The following is a 16217-nucleotide window of genomic DNA, read 5'->3' as shown; positions in this document are numbered from 1 at the left end:
CTTGCCTTGCTATCCCAGTCATCTTCAATTTTTTAAATATTTATATGAAAAGGCCTATTTATTTGATCTTTTGGGTGAATTATAGTTGTATTTAGGTACATTTCAAATTGCTCTATAATCACATGGGTTACATGTTCTATGATTAGGGTTATGATGACGACTATGCTTGATAGCTTTGAATTTTTCAAATGTATTTTTGAAGTATAAACAGTCTAATAACGAAGCTGTTATCAATCCTATTTGAACTTTTTCTGATCTACCGAATGCGTTTACTTATATCTATATTTACTTATTTACATTTATTAATAAATAATCAAACATATCATGCATTCCCTTGTATGTTTTTGCTATATTCTTTACATAAACAATAGTTCAATTTAATATATACTCGAAGTAAGTTTAAAGCAACATAATATATATCTATATTTTGGTGTATTTGTAATAATTCACTAAACGTACAGTTTGATTTAAGTATTCCTAAGGTAAAATTATGAAATAATAGAAGGGATAAGTATTTGTTAAACTATAAACAACACCCTGTTTTGTTTTAAATACTTTAAAAATTTGATAATCGAAAAAATTATTTCAACATGTAGTCTGTTGAAAAATACCTATCTATTTGTTCTAAGTCATAATTAATATGTCTTGATTTTCTACGATGTGTTTTTGATTTTGTTGTTGTTTGTTGTTTTCTTTTTTGTGTTTCTAATATTTTAACATTTCATAAAAATTAGATTTTAGAAAATGCCCCTAATAATATTTCACGTCAATATGAAAGTCCTGACTACTGGTCTAGTACAATGTAATATCATTGGAGACGAAACATCCACCAGCTATGAAAGCAGTTTCATAAAGAGTGTATGAATTATCGAAATGCATCTGTATTAAAAAGTAGATCGAGTTTCTATTTGATAAAAATGATTAGTTATGTAGGATGTAGCGTAGGGATATCATCACTAACCACGGCAAAAAAAAAAAAAAAAAAATACAACCTAAAAAACCTAAAAAACCACAAAGCTACTTAGCTCATCCAAGTCTTTGATGATATTTTAACCATTCAGAAATAGTTTGGTTTTATATTTAGTTTTATTTATTTTAACAAGTTTCTCAAAGTTGTAAGACCACAAGATAGAATTATTTTAGCTGAAAATTTACTAAGTAAAACTATGTACAGAAAATTACAATGTTTCTAATAGTAAACTTATATATCATGTAAACATTTTCATATATTCATGCTGTACATTACTTTCATTTTATTTCATTGCCTAGCGTCTGCGACAAACTTTACTGAATCTACTTGCTTGAATAGAATTCTTGAATGTATATATTCATATAATTGCATGAGCACAAACAGGCATTGATTGCATAAATAGCACGCGTAGTTTTTAATTTAGTCCATTTCATTAGTCATACTCGTAGGATTACAATGCCGTTCTAAAGGTATTTATATTAAATATTTAGAATATAACAATATAAATAATGATAGAATATTATATGTATACATAATATTATATAATTATATTAAATTAATGAACTGAAATAAATTTGACAACTGAAATTTTGTACAAGAACTAGGGATAATATAATATACTCTTCATTACACAGAAATCGAAAATGACGGTCGGTTGAGAACAAAACTTTACGACAAAACAGATGATTACAGCTCTCTAGTTGTGAACATTCAATTTCTTTTATTTTAACGTAAATTAACTTTTATTGCATATCTGCTGTTTTAACAATTTACTTGGATTACAGCTTTAGTCTCGAGTATACCTGTTATTAGTTACCGAATTTCCGGGGGAAATCTCAGTGAAAAGTAATCAATTATTATAAGTTATAGTATCTACATTCTTTCAAATACAGCGTGTACATATAAAGTATAGAATTCCATGGTATAAATCACGTAATTACGGAACATCAATTTGCTTTCCGAAAATGTGCTCATTTTCCCATATTTATTTCAATCATTGACACAGTTACGATTTGTACTTGACCTTTTGTGTGATTAACCTGAGTAATTAATTGTCCCAAAACTAGAGCAAAAACTCACATATTTAATTTGTTGGATTAGATTAAACTATTTCATAAACTATTTTAGTTCATAACTATGTACAAGAAAAGAATGTAAATAGAAATGAAATGTTAAAAGAAAAGAAAATATAGTAGAAAAATAAAACATGTGATTGGATACCAACATACTCAAAATTACTTGATATAAACAAAGGCAACTGTAATATACCGGCTGTTCAAAAGTCATAAATCGATTGAGAGAAAACAAATCCGGGGTTACAAACTAAAACCGAGGGAAACACATCAACTATAAGAGGAAAACAATTTTATAAAATTAAAACAAATATTTCATAAACATTAACCTGATTTGTCTTATTATTTTAAATGCAATTACATTTGTGCAGAGTGAATAAGATATATAACTATGAAGAGATAATTTATCTCATTTAATGAGTCGACTTGTATTTTATATCCTATTACCAAATGTTTTTATATTACTTTATTAGTTCTTTATTTATATGAACCTTATTTAATATAACATTCAATTTCTTTGTAGCATAAGCTCAGCAGCACATGCGTATGTAGTATATTTCTCCCTGGTGATACGATATTCCAGAATTGCGGTTCATATATTTTTTTATATAGAGTTGCTGCTAGGAGGAAGCTAGTGAACCAATGGTTCTTATTGACAAAGTTGAAGTCATCTCTTCGATGATTTTGTTTACCGTTATAGAATATATTTGTCACAGATGACCATAAATGTGTCCCAATAGTCGTAATCGCATTCCCTTTTTTTTCCTCGATTGTGTCACCACAAATATTTACTCATTTTAGATAACTGCACGACGGTTGACACTGACTGAGATCAACCCCGGTATTTAGTTGAGTGTGTCATTTGTTTTCTATGTCGGGTTTTGAAGGCTTTTTTTTTACGTTTTTGCCTTGATTTTGTCTGTTTCTCTTTGACTTGTAAATTTTGATTGTCCCTCTGGTATCTTCCGAATTTTTTTGGGGCGAAGTCATAACCTGTAAAATGTTGTTTTTTTAACAACGAAGGAAAAAAAGTTACATACTTAACCATTCATGTCTGAGGAACTCTGAAAAATAAGTTGACCTCTGTCTGTCTGTTTGGTTAAGTTTCATTTAAATGTCAACTGTGCTGGTCAGGATTAAAAAGTAGAAATCACAATACAATTTAACAAACTTTATTTTAATATTTACACAATAATAGATGCGAGAATATACACATATCATGTTGATATCTTCATAAAAGCACATTTATTCGTTTTCTCCATTTAAATTTAATTTTATGGAAAATTTATTATTTCTTCTGTTCGGTTTCCATGTTTAAATCAACTGTCTGTTAATGTTGTAAGACTAAACGTAGTCAATATCAAACAATCATAAAAGAATGGTTTCAAGTCAATTACAAAGTTCAAGCCTTCCGTGTATGTGTTAAGCACATGTCGATTATTTAATGAAACTAGATTCATCCCAATATTTCAGCTTCTAGTGAGGAACAAAATTAAAAGCTGCAAAAATTGGTGGAAGTATCGGCGGTGGTGAGTACCATGAGGATAAACACACCAGTATCAATATAGAATTTGCACATTTATATCATTATTCTGTCTAAAAAGTGCTTTCATCTACTTTTATATTCAAATTGAAAAGTTTATTATGGACACTCGTGAATTAACATGTAGACAAAGAAAAATAAGTTTAAACAAAATGTATCAATCACATCAAGGACAAAGAAACATCTGGCCTATTCCACCACTTCACACTGTTTGCAAGTGATACTTGAGTATGGACTATTACAATACTGTTATGTTCAGTATATTTGATGTAGCCATTTTATACTCGAAACTACCACATACATTTATGAGACAGATCTGAGTGCAATAATTTCTATCAACGGGAACTTATTTAATTTCAGTTCTGTTTCTCCTGTTAGTAATAATCATTATAATAGTATTATGGAGAACTGGACAAATTTGTAAACCACGTAAATAGCAGCTTGGCAACGAGAAAGCATATGATTATTCGTTCGGTTTGCCAGACAAGCATCAAGTTAATAAATTGAAAGAATGCAATGTAAATGTTTTATACAGAAAATTTATTTTTGATATAATTTAATTCAGACTGAAGAGTCGAACTGGTATGTTGGACATGGATTTTTCTTTTTAAATGTAACAGAACATTTCGTACCTTTTAGAATAAGCATTGAGTAAAAAATATTTTTACAGATTTTCCATAATTTGTCATAAAACAAAGTAAGGAATTGCTCATTTAAAAAAAAAACTCTGTTCATTTTCCACGATATTCGTTATCTTCGCGTCTATAAATGTTATTTTGTATTTTAAATGAATGCTGGTAAACTATATTTGTAAAAATATTTGTATCATTAAACAGAATAAAACGTATACGACTGAATATTGATTGGAATATATTTACTCATATGGGGGAATGAAAATTGATAACACTTTGTGGCTTATACCATAAACCAAAGTTGTTCTTGAAGATAAACTAAACAGCGGTCGATTTGCTGATATCTTCAAAGCTATATATATGACACCAAACAGAATGACACGACAACTCTTGTGGCTAAAACATTACAAAGTGACTGAAGTAACAGATCCTTTTCATACTCAAAGATAGAGAGATAATATACCAAGGGTGCAATAAAAAAAATATAATTTCAATTAAAACAGACCAAACCATGGCCAAAAAAAGAAAACCGACGAAAAGACAAACAATAATAACGCAACATAACAAATTAATTTAAAGATTTAGCAACACGAACAACTCGCAAAAACATGGAGTGAACCTAGGTGCTCCAGAAGGGTATCACTTCCTGCTCAAAAGAAAAATATCAGAAATATCTTCGTAAAATACAAGGGGAAAGTGCATTATTGTACCTTAACATTAAATAGTATTCACAAAATTGTCATTAACTTAAATTTGTTTATCATTCCTTACTTTTTACACAACCTTTATACTAATTTGTATGTAAACCTTGCACATTTTAAAAATATTTTTTTATGCAAATTTTTGGTTTCTTTTTCGACAAAACCGTGAAAGCTGCATACACTTGTAACGATGGCATGAAATTTCTTTTCTCCATACTTCTTTGTCATATAAGTGTACAAAAAAGGTGATAAGGACGCACTTTTGATCAAAGAAAGAATTATAAGTGAACAAAAATAGATTTCATATAGAAAATATTGAATTACAAGAAAGATTTCTTTATTCTGTTTCTTGGTTTTTCTCATGAAACCAGTGGTCGGAAGAGAAGCCAAAAGTATGAAAACTCAAATAGGAAGCAACGATCTCATGATACTGTATTTATACTTAGATGTTCTTAAATATTGGCTGACCGGTTTTAGTTTGGTACACCAGTTTACGCAAAGTTTATTTCTTCATTACTTTTGCAAAATTCTTAAATTAGTACTAGTATGTCTGTAAATACTAGGGTTTATGGTTCTTAAATTACTACATTGATCTGAAGCAATTTAAGTTATATTAGTCAAACTTGAAACTCACTCACATTAAATGAATTACGGGATGATTTCGGTAAAAGCTAAAAAATCAATTACCATTAAGCATCTTATGTTCTTCAAAGAATATACAACAACGTCAAATTATAAAAAAAATATCAAAGAAATGGGAAATAAGGTTTGGCTTAATCTGTTTTTAAGTTTGTTTGACTTAATAAAAATTATTACATTCTATATTTAATTTTAGCAAACTACAATGACAAAAATAATCTGGTAATGATGGCAAATTAACTTCTTTGCAACAAAAGTTGGAAAACATCGAAACGTTCTTGGATTCATTGGAGCTGTTCTTAACAACACTCATCGTAAGTCACATTACAACTGACTACAATATACAATTTTATGTTCATATAAGTAACTTTAAAAGCAAATTTAAAAGATCAAAATAAATAGAAATGCAAAATACAACATACACTCGTTATATTTTTGGTGGAGTGTGTCTTGCTCAATCTTTACTTTTCTGTGTAGTGTTTTGTTGATTTGTTCGTTTTTTTTTCGTTTGTTTTTTTTAAGTTGTTTTGCCATGGCGTAGTCCGTTTTTCTTTGACTTATGTGTTTTGAATGTCCTTGCTAACTTCTGCATCTTTTTTTACAGTCTGCACTTAAAAAACCTCCTCCAAAACCAAGGAATATCAGGAATTTGATTTCATTATAATGTGTATGCACTGCGAGTGATAAAAAAATGTATTTGATCGTTTTGATAATGAACTATTCAGTTTGAAACATGGCAATTTCAAAACACTTGCGATTTGCCATAAGAATGTCAAGAATTACCTTTGCGTCAGGTGTCTATTGAAAGTTGATCAAAAACACCTGTTGTGCGCACACAGGCATATTATTATACGTTTTACACAATTCAATACTCGAACGAGTAAGTAGTATGATGTACTGAAATTGACAATTGAACATATAAATGTTTGTACATAAAAATATGTGGTACGACTGCAAATGAAACAACTCTCAAACTCTCAACCAGAAACCAAACGACGTCGAATTAACAGCCATAGGTCCCCGCGCGGCCTTATTTCAACTGTGAACAAAATCCACACCTCAAAGTAAACTATAAAAGGCCCCGAAATGACAAATGTAAAACAATTCAAACGAAAACCTTAATGGTCTGATTTAAAATGTCCTGTATCAAGTCAGGAAAATGGCAGTTGTTATCTTAAAGTTTGCTTCTGTGTGTGTTGCATTGTCGTTTTTTTTTTGTTTACTTCAGTGTAACTGTTCTTTCGTTGTTTTCCTCTTATAGTTGATGTGTTTCCCTCGGTTTTAGTTTGTAATCAGGATTTGTTTTCTCTCAATCGATTAATGACTTTCGAAAAGCGGTATACTACTGTTGCCTTTATTTATGTTTGTTCCGGACTATATGAGTATTCGGACCATACGCGTATGGTCATGACCATATGCGTATATACTCATATTAACCGACCATACGCGTATGGTCCGAGTAAAGAAAGGCAACAGTAGTATACAGCTGTTCATTAATCGATTAAGCGAAAACAAATCCGGGTCACAAACCAAAAACCGAGGAAAACACATCAACTATAAGAGGAAAACAACGGAACAACAGAATCACTGAACTGCTACAAAAACAAACGCCAACAAACATAGAAACGGACTATTTGATAACAACTGCCATATTCCTGACTTGGTACAGGACATTTTAAGAAAAAATTCTAGACAATCATCAAGTTAATAAAATGAAAGAATACAATGTAAGTGTTTTATACAGAAAATTTAAATTGAAATAAATTTAATTCCGTCTGAAAGGGTCGAACTTGTATGCTGAACCTGGTTTTATGGCTAGCCAAACCTCCCGCTTATATGGCAATGTTCAAAATACCGCTACAATGCCAACATTACGTGACAGACGTACAGTACAAATAAACGCAAGAACACTAAGGACAGGGACATGCATATATAAATAATATAATAGTACATTACAACATGTAAACCACAGAATAACAACAGATAATTAATTTACGACACTACACCAGTTCACCACAATAGAATTATGAACTGTACGTCACAAAAATGTATCAACGCCAAAATAATCGACGTCACAGGTAAATTTCTAGAAATAGAATATGAAATTGGGATTATGTTTGTAATGATGTTATTTTATGTATTTCCTAACCATTACAAGAATATTAATATAGAATTGTGTTAGTAATGGTATAATTATTTGTATTTTTAAAATAATTTATAATCAATACGATGAGCGTTGAACAGTAATTGAGTGAGGCATAACCCTTCAATTACTCAGAATTTGAAATTATAGAAGAAGCATTTATGCATGGTAATTTAGAGATAACTGTATTGTATTTGAAGCTTTGCGGACGTCCATCGGTAGTTTTACTGTCGCAAATTTAGTTTACCTGGCGACGCGTAGTTATCTCTATTCTAATGCAAAATAAACAAATCATTCAATTTTAGTCATTATTTCTGTGTAAAATTTTCATTAAACGAAAATTCCGCGAAATGATGTTATCTTCTTTGGCGCCTAAACTAGGTGACGTCATAGGTGTGCTTCCGGCATCAAACGTAAACACTGGGCGTTTTCTGGGTTCTTGTCCGCTTCAAAATGTAATAAAATTTGATGAAAAGAAGATATGTAGGTCCAAATGTGAGTTGTTTTGCTTATTATTGGAGAAATTACATGTCAATATATTCCGGAATTCAAAATGTCAGGTTTCTAAGTTACAGACAGGGAGATTGAGAATTTTACGCTTGTCGTCATCCAATCAGAGCCATTGATACAAACTTATTGCATTAGAATTATTAATGTGTCTTTACGAAACACAATATGTCGACTCCGAAAATAACTAAATGAACTTTTAACCCTCTTAGTCCCACATAATTATCATTTTCATACATTGAAAACCCTATATTTTCGAGGTAAAATGCATATTTTCCGCATCTTTTGAATACAAATTCCTCACCGAGTATGCCTTTATTGATTTATTTGACTTTGTAAACATGAAGTTTACATAGTTGACATTACAAAAACATTGTTGTTTTATTTTCAAAATGTACCGTTAACGCATATGACGTCAACAAAAAGAGTGTTATTCGTGAAACGTCGAAATAAACTAGCTTGCAGGTACTTGAAAATACCGCATGTGTTGTACAGTCAACGGCTTGTAAAACGGTTATAGTTTTATCGATTTGCGTATTGTAAAGTGTTATTGATTGCAAAAGTTCTTTTTCCATACTATCAAAGTTTGATTTCCTGAAATATATTTGATATTTGCTGAAATATATTTCACTTAAAGAAAGTTTTATTATGGAAACAACATACTAAAAAAAAAGTTTACTCTTTTGTTGTAAAAACTCGCAAGTATAGTGTCGAAGTCTTGAATACTACTTTATATCTAGTGCCGAAGTCTACAATATATCTTCATAAATGGAACATCGTATCAAAATCATTACATAAGCAACTAAACAACATGCCGTGAATTAATAAATTGACCGCACAATTATTCATTCATTTCTTTTTTTTTTTTCATTTTTGTGATGTATTATGTAATGTGTTCACGTATGCCATCAATCCCATTGGGGTATTATTATCTTCAATAAAGTTCAATTATTCTAACTTTGCTATTACTTGAGATTTCATCCAGCTTGTCAGTCGACAACTGGGAGAATATTTACAGGCCGCAGGTCGTCAGCGGAAAAAAAAATTAGGCCGGAGAACCAAGGCGAGAAAAAATAAAAACATTCTACTAAAAAAATCACACCCAGAATTTATTGAAATACATGCATTTACCTAAAGCATATATCTTTATATTCCGTCTTAAAAGAGCATGACATAAGATTATTTATGTGATAGGAGATACTTTAAAAACTATTTAACTATCTAAATATTTCAAAGAACCATGCCCTACAAATTGATTTTATTTCGGCTTTCAATTTAATTTTTCATCATTTTATTTGGGTGAAAACTTTTAGCAAAAAGAATGAAAATAGTCAATATCAGATGGGGATGAGAATCTAAGATCTTTTTGTTATAGCCTCAACGTGCAATTACATTTTGCCAACTTAATACGAGTTCTTTTCAGTTATTATGGAATGGATACTGTAATTTAAACAAAGTTGGGATGTAAGAATGGAATTAATAAAGAAATTATAATCATTGAATAACAAAGAAAAAAAAATTCTACAGCAAATAAAGGAAACACTGGCATTATACATCTACTCTAAGATCTCCATTTTTTAAATTTTGTAAGGCCTTCCCCTCAATTGGACAAAAGAGATAAAATTTAAGTCATCTAATTAACCCCTTGAAACACTGTTGCATTTGTTTTATTGTACGTGTTTGTCAAAAGTTACTAAATCATAAACTCACTTTATTATGTTTTTGGGAAGTTAAGTTTAGGGGTGTGCCTATTAAAACAGAGCTATCTTCAATACGGAACAGTTATGAATAAAAGGAGATACAGGGGTATACATCAATGAGACGTCAAATATTTTACTCATTAGCATTACTTTTTTTTTCTTTATTTTGGTGTTTAAATTGTTTTTTTTTCAATTAAAATTTATTAAACATTTCAGATCATTCTTAGTTATTTGATTTGTTAGTGTTCCTGCTTAAACGATTTACAATTTCAGTAGTTTATACGTGCTGCCTCTCTATTCTTATGTAGAATCCCCTGTTATTGTTAGATCGTATGAATAAGAGTATGAACACATCAGTTAAGTAAAATTAAGTGGAAATTAGAGAAATTAAAGAAAATCTAATCTAAACGCCGGGGAAAAAGGACAAAAAATGCACGTGCCCAAAACACTTGTGGTTTCACGTACGGACGAAACTGTCGACAGGAAAATGTGCTAAAATTGACTGTAGATAGCGAAGGCAAGACAACAAATATACCAATTCAAGATTCAGATAATATGGAACAAAAATAAAGGATTTCAGTTCATGATTTGTGCCGATTTTGGTTCAGAGAACGAGCTGTGTCTGTTAAGGAAGTTTGAATTTATTCGAAAATTACCTGTATATGGTTTAAATACCACTGTGTATCATCGCCACCGGAAATTGGGTACTAACGAAGCGGAGAGAAATGGAAAAAAAAAGTAAACAAGGTAAGAATTCATTCAATTTAAAGCATTTCTACTGATTTGACGAGGGTACCGCTTAAGAAATGATTTTCTGATATATAATTCTTTAAATTATTAGGCCGATAAGTACAAAATTAAGACAATATTTTGTGTTATACTCCAAACCTTGCCACTTAGTACCTGAAAATTTCGAGGTCGATTGTCCTCTGTCGCCCCATTGGCAAGATACTCAACTGTTTTTCATTATTTTTCCAGACACGTTTTTAGATTATGATAGTGTGACATCATATTGACTGAAATTTGTTGTCATAAAGATGTTTTTAAAGAATATGGACCAAAACATTGTTTGTTTATTGTACGGCGAATTGCAAAATAACAACTTTTGTCTGTACGGCGTCTTGCAATATATTGTAATTTAAAGATGAAATTAATCATTGTTTAGATAATATCAAGTGACGATATTTTGGCTGTATCAAAGCTTTACCGGCTTACAAATATACAAAATAAACTACTTATCAAATATTATAAAATATATGCTGTTAATTTCGTTCAGAAGTCGTCGTTGCGTACCTCTATTTGACTTTGTGTTTTTAAAGACAAAAAGGTTTTTTTTTTCAACCATATTATCCTAAATACATTCATATATCGTTATAATACTAACGACTGTTGTCTTATTTGTTGTCAGGGTGAAATTTTGTAAGTTCAATAAAAAAAAAAAACGACCATTCATCTTCTGTTGGTGCTGGTTTTTTTTTAAAATATAAACAGTGGAGATGTTGTATGATTGCCAATAAGATAACTTTCCACCAGGGTCAAATAAAGTGTATGTAAGCAATTATATGCTATCGTTTGGCCTTCAACAACGAAAAATCGTACCTTACAGTCGGCTATAAAAAGCCCCGACATGAAAATTGTGGAAGGATTCAACAAGAAAACTAACGGCCTAACTCATAACAAAACAATTTACGAAAAATAACAAATATGATAGAGATGAACCAACGACAACCACCAAACTACAGGCTCGTGACTTCGGACAGACACATTAAGAATGTGCTGGGTTAAATAGATATAAGAAGATGTGGTATGAGTGCCAATGAGACAATTCTCCATCCAAGTCACAATTTCTAAAAGTAAACCATTATAGGTCAAGGTACGGTCTTCAACATTGTTTATTGTTTATTTTTTAAATTTCTGAAATGAATAATTGGTTAAAAGAAAAGTGAAGAAAATAATTTGTTTTCATTGAAAATTAGGAGAAATAAATCATGAATTGTGTTTCGAATTAATTTTCTTGTTTCTTATTGAAAATAAGGTTGCATTTTTTTTTTAGTTTAAGTAAATTCAATCAATCTTTTTATTTACAGGGAAAAAATAATAAAAGACTGTTGCTAAGGCTGTTTGGCCTAAACTTAAATGAGTAGATGGAGGGGTGGTGAAAAGGAGTGTATTCGTCCGAATTTTCATTGTTACAGTAGTACATTAATGATTACTATGTATACTATTTCTCATTAAATTTTAATGTGATATTGTGCCAATTAAAATTATATAATTAATACAAGTAAGACTTGCATTAGCCTTAAAAGATATAGCAGTACGTGATTATTTGTTTTCAAACACACCTTCTCTGTTTTGAAACTTATAAAGGTATGGATTTCGGCCTATCTGTTTGGTTGAATATAAATGTGAATTCATAGAGTTTCAAAATCAACAGTAAGCCCTATTTTTGTGTGTGTGTAAATAATCTAATCTTTAGATAGATGCTAAAATTAAAATCATTTTTCTTAATAAGAAAATAAAGTGCAACTTAAGCACGCCTGAATGTAAAAAGGTGTACCCGACTTATTCGTTCACAATCCCGTCACAAATATTTCAACCTGTCCTTATTAGATGTTATTTCATTATAATTCTTTAAACTTACAAGTCGATTTTTTTTATTTGTTTTTTTGGTGTTTTAACGCCACTTTTAAGCACCGCTTTGGGGCTATTTCGTGGCGGCCAGTTTTTATTGGTGAAGGAAGCCGGAGTGCCCGGAGAAAACCACCGACCTTCGATAGGAAAACTGACAATCCTAGTCAATTAAGATTGGAGTCGAGTGCACCCGCACGAGCGGGGTTCGAACTCACAACCTCAGTGTTGACTGGCTAGTGATTACAGTAGTAACTACTTAGACCACTCGGCCACCGAGGCCCCACTTACAAGTCGAAGATGCTAGCTTTTGTGAATTGTATTAATAAGTATATAATATTAAGGTGACAACCAAAAAAAAAAACTTCATACAAGATCATCTTTATTCTCAAGTAGAAAGTTTATATAAATAGTTTATGCCGTAGCCACAGCCGGATTTGTATCCCTTGTATCGGATTCTTCTTTCATTCTTTCCAAAAATGATTCATCTAAGGTTAATATTTTTTTAAAATTCAAACAGTGTTAGCCACCGAGCTTGTTCGTTTCTTACTATATAGAGATGAAGTTTTTTTTTAGAAAATGAATGTTCTTTATTCTAATATATTGGCTGTATCTGCCTTTTACAAATAAGACAATAACGTTAATTGAAAAAGGAGACGTGGAATGGTTTTTACTGAGAGGACTTTCAAACGAAGTCCAAATGAAATAGATTTGACCATCTATTGGTTACTATACACTTCACAATGAACAAAACCCATACCGTATCAAAATTGCCTGATTTATGACAAAATCATAAACAAATATGTCAGGCAGCAACTTACGACAGCCGCTATATTGCATGTTCCTGACCAGGGACAGACACATATATGTTGAGGCGGGCTTAACTCAAACCTCCCTTAACATGGTGCCGTGGTGTAGCAATACAACATTTTTTTTGCAGAGAATGATAATTCATTTATATTTCATTTTATCTGAAAGTTGAAAGAGAATTCATTCACTTAATGGTTCTAAATATTCAATGCGGAAAAATTCTCCTGCCATTACCTCTTTCCTTCCCTCCACCCACAACCCATCCCCGAAATGTTCATCACTTATATGCAAATGCTGACTAATGTTGTATGGTTAAAACATTTGGTTGAGGCAATCTAAAGTTTGAGAACAGAAACGACAGCTTTAGCTTTTTTTTTCATTTATAAAAGGACATAACTCAAGAACGGTAACAGTGACGCTACCCAATTTATAACTTGATCTGTGTTTTGTGGTGATAAGCATTTCGTGTAAGTTTTAAAACATTTGGTTAAGGCATACTAAAGTTAGAGAACGGAAACCAATTATTGGGACTTTCTGGACGGACGGGAGAGACGGGTCGGACGGACATGGGTAACATTTAACGCTACGTCAGGGCAGAACAACAGGTCAGTAAAACAGTGACATGCCTTTCCGAAAGTTACAACATTTGCCAGCTTTTGTATATGCCGTATTCATATTGTATACATCAGGTATGTAAAAGATGTAATAGGACTGTGTTCAAGCCTTATATTGTGTATACATCTTAAATGATGTCAAGCGAATTGTATTTTTATCAAACGCATAATTAGATATTTGAACCTAATACTTTATTTTCTTTAAAAAGACGGCAAATAAATATTTTGAAATTAGCAAGTTGCCATACAGTTGAAAACAAGTTGCCATACAGTAAATTTGTCAACATGAGCAAGTTGCCGTACCCTAGACTTTATTTTTTATGGTCTATATCCTTTAAATCGTTCATTTTGACAACAAATTTCAGCAAATATGATGCCACACTATAATAATCTAAAAAAGTGTCTGGAAAAATAATGAAAAACAGTTGAATATCTTGCCAATGGGGCGACAGAGGACGATCGACCTCGAAATTTTCAGGTACTAAGTGGCAAGTTCTTGAGTATAACACAAAATCTTGTCTTAATTTTGTACTTATCGGCCTAATAATTTAAAGAATTATATATCAGAAAATCATTTCTTAAGCGGTACCCTCGTCAAATCAGTAGAAATGCTTTAAATTGAATGAATTCTTACCTTGTTTACTTTTTTTTCCATTTCTCTCCGCTTCGTTAGTACCCAATTTCCGGTGGCGATGATACACAGTGAATACTCATATGGTCCGGCTCATTAATAATAAAACTAGTATATACCCATATGGTCATGACCATACGCGTACGGTCCTAATACGCATATGGTCCGGCATATGTACAAAACAAAAAATGAAAAATATGATTCACAGCAACAAACATCAACAACTGGATTTTTATACGTGATTGAATGAACGAACTCTTAAAAATAAGAAGACGTGGCATGATTGGCAATGATACAACTCTTCACCAGACAACAAATGACAGAAGTTAACAACCATAGGTCACTGTTTTGTTTTCAACAATAAGCAAAAACCATACCATATAGTAAGCAAACTGCATTTATGTCTCGAAATAAGATACAATTACAACAGACCGTTATTCGAAATTACTTAACAGAAAGACGGTTAAGATCGTTAATCAAAATCATATTTTATGCATTTCATATAAAACCAATCGTTTCGTCTACATAAGACTAATCAGTGAAGCTTGAATCAAAACAGTAAAAAAAGTCAACCCAAATACGAAATTGAAGAGCATGAAAACTAAAAATCTCGAAAGAATGTGTCAAATACGACTTGGGCAATCTATGTCAGGGGTTACAAAACCTCAGTTTTTCGAATAATTTAATTCTCGAGGATTTTTTTTAGCCTAGAATAATATTGTTAGCTATTTGGATAAAAAAAAAACACATTCAAACTTCATCAGATTATATACATTGTATATATATATATATCATATAAAAATATAGATATGTGATATATTTGCTAATGAGACTATATAAAATGTGTCCATATGTCCTTTTCATTTGATAAACTATTGAGCCCCACTTCACCAGGTGAAGTTTTTAACTGATTTTTGTGTCCCACCTGGGAGCATTATGTTTTTCGGTCTGTGCGTCCGTTCGTCTGTCCGTCCGTTCGTCCGTCTGTCCCGCTTCAGGTTAAAGTTTTTGGTTAAGGTAGTTTTGGATGAAGTAAAAGTCCAATCAACTTGAAACTTAGTACACATGTTCCTTATGATATGGTCTTTCTAATTTTAATGCCAAATTAGAGTTTTGACCCCAATTCACGGTCCACTGAACATAGAAAATGCGTCTGTCCCGCTTCAGGTTAAAGTTTTTAGTCAAGGTAGTTTTTGATGAAGTTGAAGTCCAATCAATTTGAAACTTTGTACATATGTTCCCTATAATATGATCTTTCTAACTGTAATACCAAATTCGAGTTTTGGCCCCAATTTTACGGTTCACTGAACATAGAAAATGCGTCTGTCCCGCTTCAGGTTAAAGTTTTTAGTCAAGGTAGTTTTTGATGAAGTTGAAGTCCAATCAATTTAAAACTTAGTACACATGTTCCCTATGATATGATCTTTCTAATTTCAAAGTTTTGACCCCAATCTCACGGTCCACTGAACATAGAAAATGATAGTGCGAGTGTGGCATCCGTGTGTACTAAGGACACATTCTTGTTCAAGTTAGTTCTTATGCTGTCCTGTTATACAACTGTCCCAGGTTAGGGGGATTGGTTTGGCACATGTTAAACTTGCCTGAATCTATATGTGCCGGTTCCAA

This window comes from Mytilus californianus, unplaced genomic scaffold (assembly GCF_021869535.1).
Source record: "Mytilus californianus isolate M0D057914Y unplaced genomic scaffold, xbMytCali1.0.p SCAF_1, whole genome shotgun sequence".
Classification (NCBI taxonomy): domain Eukaryota; kingdom Metazoa; phylum Mollusca; class Bivalvia; order Mytilida; family Mytilidae; genus Mytilus; species Mytilus californianus.
This window is presented reverse-complemented; position numbering follows the sequence as displayed.